The sequence below is a fragment of the Anomalospiza imberbis genome, chromosome 9 (assembly GCF_031753505.1).
Source record: "Anomalospiza imberbis isolate Cuckoo-Finch-1a 21T00152 chromosome 9, ASM3175350v1, whole genome shotgun sequence".
In the NCBI taxonomy this organism is placed as follows: Eukaryota; Metazoa; Chordata; class Aves; order Passeriformes; family Viduidae; genus Anomalospiza; species Anomalospiza imberbis.
In genome coordinates this window covers 12001681-12007680 of record NC_089689.1, presented here as the reverse complement: position 1 = coordinate 12007680, position 6000 = coordinate 12001681, and the positions used below count along the sequence as shown (strand labels likewise).

At 35.5% G+C, this 6000-nt stretch overlaps 1 long non-coding RNA gene across 1 annotated transcript; it reads left to right on the top strand.

The window, feature by feature from the left end:
* The first annotated feature begins 3509 nt into the window (after positions 1-3509).
* Positions 3510-4542, top strand: LOC137479324 (uncharacterized). The gene is made up of 4 exons (XR_011002161.1): positions 3510-3717; positions 3805-3911; positions 4135-4209; positions 4425-4542. It is a non-coding gene; the product is annotated as an uncharacterized lncRNA (long non-coding RNA).
* Positions 4543-6000: the final 1458 nt, after the last annotated feature.

The window sequence follows — 6000 nt, the reverse complement described above, 5'->3', positions numbered from 1 at the left end:
GAAATATAACTCAGTCACACCACAATAAGGCTGAGTTTATGCTGGTATCATACTGAAAAAAAACCCTACCAAACCTATCCTTTTTTTCAAAATACCTGTATGCCCTGAAATTGCCTCGTGATCAGTGTCTCTGCTGAGCCTGAGTCAGAAGGTTGGAGCATTAGCCGTCAATTCTCATACAAAGGTAAGAGCCAAGCTATGCATGGACCCAGTGCAAAGCCAGCTGGCACCAGACCTTTCTGACCTGCAGAGCTGGTCTGGGAACTACATGAGCCATTTCCAGAAAAAAAAGAAAAGTACCTGATTTTAAAGGAACTTTGTTGAAAGTGAATTACAAACCAACTAGTGCATTGTAAATATTTTGTGAAAGATATACATAAGTAATACAATTTTATGTTCCATTAGGCGAGAAAATATACTTATTGCTGAAATCCTAATACACCTTACAATGTGAAGAAATTGGAAAATGTTACACAGCCAGTTAGATTATCCCTGTGCTTTAGATGCTTACTTGGTAGGGAATACATGTCTTTGTGTGTCTTTTCTGAAAGTAGATCCTTTAGTAAAATATGAGTCTTCCTGTTATTTATTTTGTAATCATTGTCAGAAAGCTAACATTTTACAAATGTGTTAAGTAGATGCACTTAATTTACCATCCTCTTAGGAGAGGATGTACTCTTTAACCTTGTTTATATTCTATGGTTACATAAAAGAGTCTGATCATGACTCGTCATGGGTTCTAGCTGCATCATTTCTTAAATATCTCCATTTTGCTTGACTCTTCTGTGCTCAACTTCCCTTTTTGTTCTGATTAAAGCTTAAAACCTTAGCTTAAGAAGCATTCTGCCAAAAGATCTGATTCTTCCTTTCTGTTTCTACCAACTTTTCAAAAAATGAGAAGTCACAGATTCTTTTGCATCACATTACATATTTGAAGTTGTGGAATCTCTTCTGGAGAAATTCAAAGCCATCTGGACACAACCCAGAGTAATGTGCTTCTACGGGACCTTCCTGGGTAGGAAGGTGAGATCAGACTCCAGTGGTGCCTTCCAACCCACCCCATTTTGTGTGTGATTGTGGGATAGCAAAGCCTTGGGCTGGGGCTGGGGCTCCCTGCTGCTGGTGGAAGTCTGTACACTCAGCTCTGTTCTTATCGGGTACCTCTGGCATTACTTGGCTGTATTTTTCTTTCTAGCAGATCAGCCAACATGTTTATCTTTAACAATGATATCATAACAAAGTTGGAGTGTCTTTTCTCTGAGCCTTTATTTGTGGGAGAAAATAGAATGCTTGTGGAGAAAAAGAAAGTTTGATAGTTTTAGAATCATACTATTAGTCAAAAATACATTATTTGCTCTCTTTTTTTGGCTAAGAAAGTAACAATATTTTGAAAATATAAAAAACATTCCCTGGGAAGAGGAAAGTTGGTATCAAGTGTTAAATATTTTATTGGAATAGTAAAATGCTTTGGCCTAGAAAAGAAGCTTTACTAAAAGCCATATAGCGAATTAACTACATGCCTTGGGGTTTTGGCTGCTTTTTTTTTTTTACAAAAGAACATTTTCAACACAATTCCGAATGCTGAAATTAAAATGCATTATTGGGTAGTTATATTAAATGACCAAGACTTTTAAGTTAGAGATTAACTGGTGTGAGAAATGTTATCTCATATTTTTCATACTTAAGATAGTAATTATAAAATATGTGGGCTCTCACAAAAGTAAATTTCAATCTTAACATACATGAATGTCTGGGAGAGTTAAAATAAATAATTTTAAATCTAATAATTTCCTTACTCACTTAGTGAACTGTGAATTAAAGTGTTGAGCTGTATATCTATTTATGGATTAACAGATCAGTGCTATGTTTTCAAGATCCAGCAGCATCTCTTAGACCCTAGCTCCATGGGGTTATAAAAAGAACATTCTCAGGAAATGATGAACTTTTACATTACAGAAACATTGTCCTTAGAGGTTTTCACAAGGTTTTACTTCAAGGGACTGAAGGAAGTATTAGAGAAAACAGATTTCCACTGAGTCATGATGACACAGTTACAACTTTGCTCCTGAAAAAAACAGACCCGACAGATATCAGGAATTTGCACAAGGCCCATTTCTCTGCTCTCCATAAAATAAGTAATTTGGCTTGGACATTTAGCAAAGCTTATGAAAGCTATAATTTTCTGGGCATTTCTTTTTGCCATTCTGATATTTTGTTTTAATAGATGGCCTTCTGCAAGACTATACATTTGTTTTGATATTTATTTAATTATGTCAAATCAGAAGAAATGACTAATTACATTATTAATGCAATACGTTCCAGAAATTATGTTTGAAGGGAAAGATACATCGATCTGAAATACAGTTAATATCAATGTTTGGGACTTAAAAGTCCATAAAATTTGTATGTGCCATGTCAAAAGTGCAAAAACCAAATTATATTTATCTCTCCATTTTACAGAGTTCTCATATCAGCATGTACAGGGTTAATGTAAACTATAATCTCCTAAGATTTTTGTTCCTTTGGCTCCCCCTTGTTGAATGGAAACCCTAGATAGATATGTCTGCAAGAAGTGGGGTGATGCCATAGAGTAGTGGAATAATTTCAGAACTGAGAAGACAAAACCTGCACTTTGCACAGATGTGATAGAAGTCACCAGGCAGTGAAGGAGAACAAGGAGGCTTCCTTTTGTGGGAATATTGGAATGTTAACAAGAGCTGTAGCTTCTACAGTGCCAAGAGAATAGATTATATAATTTTTTGGGGGGGAAGGGGAGGGGGAACTCCAAACAAACATTCAAAACAAAAGAAAAACCTTTTGTGATTCCCTAGAATTTAATACTTTTCTCATGCTACTTACCAAAAATGACATAAAGTGGGGCAAGCCTATAAAAAACAATATTTGGCTCACAAGCTGGAGGCAAAGTGCTTAAGATCTCAGGGCATACAAAATAATTGGATGTTATGAAGAAATTTGAGAAGCAGGAGGAGAATGGAAACTAAGAAAATCACCATTTTCTTTATAATGACAGAACTCTGATGAGTAATAATTTATTGTGGCAGAATTTATCATCTTAGTTTGATTCAAGACACCCCTCACTCTCACAAGGTTTAGCTGACCTAGGATATTGCCTTCTCAGGAAACCTTTGTCTTTTTGTTGCAAAGTCTTATAGTGGAGAGCAAAGTCTTGCCTCCTGGGTTGAGTATTTTGTCCACATTTACTTGACATTTCAAAGAATCATTCTTTTTTTTACGAAATAATGGGATTTTTTTTGAAAATTAATTACAATATTTGGGATTCAGTGTAAATAACTTAATGCAGAATGTAGATCTTTGTGGATGTATTACTGTTGAGACAGAGAGGAGGACAAAATGGAGTTAAAATATGGGGACTGTTGACAACAGAAATGCAGACTCAATTTCTTTGCTAATAAGGTAAGAAAAAAGGTAAGGACTAGGAATTCTTTTCATTAAGTACAAAAGTGTCAAGGTCATTTAGTGACCATTTGCCATCTCCTTGTAAAGCTAAATTATTATGATATATGTGTTATACTGGTTGGTATGTCAGGAAGAGAAAGAGAAAAACACACTAGTGGACAATCTGTGATAAGGTAACTGAAAGGAGAGCTCTCCAATTTATCTGTTGTTATCCAAGCCTTACTGTACCTTCCACTCTGCTCTCTGATGTGCCTCATCACCACATAGACCTTCCAGCTGGTAAGGGAAATGAAAAAGGCCGTTCTATTTTATCTGATAAATAATTTTTAGGCAAAGTTTGTAAGGAATCACAATGTCATTTCATAGGTGAAGCATCTGAAGGGTTTGTTTTGAATAATAAACCTTCAGCAGATGAGTGTTCCTTCATGTGTTCCGGTGGCAGATCTGAAAACTCCTGTGACATTTCCAGCTAGGTGAGTTGCTACAGTCAATGTTCCCCTTTCCCTGTAGGCTTTGGCTTTTATTTACCCTTAGGCCACTAAGGCTACAACAGCTCTATAACAAGAATTTCAAGAGAAGCATATTATACAACCATCTGATCAGCCCCATGCTGAAGGAAAAACTTTTTTAAAACTTTAAAGTATTAATAATGCAAATAACTTTGACAAATTACTGCAAGTTTCCTATTTGCATTAGGTTCAGGTAGAAAAGGAAAACTGAAAAAAAAGCTAAAGACAAGTTTGCAAACAGATCATCAGAGGCTGAAATCAGGTAAATATATTAATTCATATCCTATAACTTCAAACAGAAGTGATCCTAGGGACAGCAGTATGTGAGAGCATCATGACAGTACTGCAGAAAGGAACGGTGTCGGTATGCATATGTGTGTGTACTTAATGCCTATAGCTGCTCAGCCTGCTCTGAAAGTAATTCCAATAGTGAAATACACATTCTGACACATAAACATGGCTTTAAACACTTGACAGGCTTTGCTGATGTTGCACACGAGATGTGTTTGCTGAATGCATGACTGTCATCTGAGAACGTTACAGCATCAAGGCACGAGGATGTGTTATTGATCGTGTTCTAGCTGCAGTAGTTTTGAAAAATAAAACATGTCTTCTGATTATTTTGCCCCAGCTGTCTTGAAGAATGTTGGATAAGTTGCACAATCATTCTAATTAATTCTTCAGTCACTGTTGTAGATTCATCCTTAAATGAGACTGTTCTAGAATAGGCCAACTATAAATCTTGTAGCCTTGCTGATATTGCAATTAACAGTTCAGCCATTGGCAAGGAAATGCACGTAGATTAGACCCCTGAAATAGTAAATGAAGATGGTGGATACTTCAAGTGACATATTGATGAATTACTTGCTTAATGTGAATACAATAACCCATACATTTCTCAGTATTGTAAAAAACTACATTTTATTCAGCAATTAGACTTTATTCATCAAAATCTAATGAGCCCTTAGAAAAAAGACACTGGAGTAAACATCATAAGCTGGCTAAAATTGCTTAGAGTGTTCATTAATACCTTTTGAGCAAACTGAAATATAACTAGTCCTTAATGTCTTTCTGCATTGGGAGAGAAATGAGCTTGTCTGTACTGAGAACTTACCATTGTAAAAACAGGGAAATGAAAAAATGAACTTATATTAAGAAAACATAAATGAATGTAGGGAGGAACTGGAATTTTGAGACCTGGTTCTGTACTCCTCTGCATTCCAAGCCCATAATATTGTAGTTAAAAAAGCAATGTATTTTCAGTGTAATCACAAGAACAATGAAAGCAAACATTTAAATACAAATAGAGTTGTAAGTGTTCTCCATAATACTATCTGCGGGTGTACCTAAGAGCTATGTTAATTCTGCTCAGGGTTGAGCAAAGTAACTAAAAATATCCAAAGAGTAGTGATAAGCAGGAGACATGGGAAGAAGGATTAAGAAAGGAAGTGAAAAATCCATATAACAAAGAAGGTTGATTATGTTGTTCCTATAAATGGATTGAACCAAGTGAAGTGGCAATGGTTAACTGATACCTATGCAATTCATATGTGATTGTATATTTAGCTCATATTACTGCCTTTGGAAACATATCAACATATCTGCCTTAGTTGTTTTGTTTCAATTTTTAAAAAATATTTGTGAGAACTATGACTCAATAGAAATTGAGTCAAATAGCAAGGAATACAGATTTTAATTTGATTTCCCTGATTGTAAAGCAGTGCAGTTATTTAAAATGGTTCGGCTTTGAAGATGCTCCCAGAGTTTCAGCGTGTTTGCTCTCTGAACTGAATTAATATAATACCAAGCAAATGAAATGGAGCAGTTTTCCTGAGCTTCCTATGATGGTAGAATTTTACAGAGTCTGAATTCTACTCTCAGAGGGAAAGGCAGAGACAATTTGAGTGAAAATATTGTATTAATATTGTATTATTATTGTATTAACATCTGTGAGGCTATTCCTGTATCTGTGCTTTACTGTCAATTTCAATGCCTTTCTTTCAGCTTTTACACAGAACCTTGGTTTTGCCCTTAAGCCATAACAGGCAGGGAA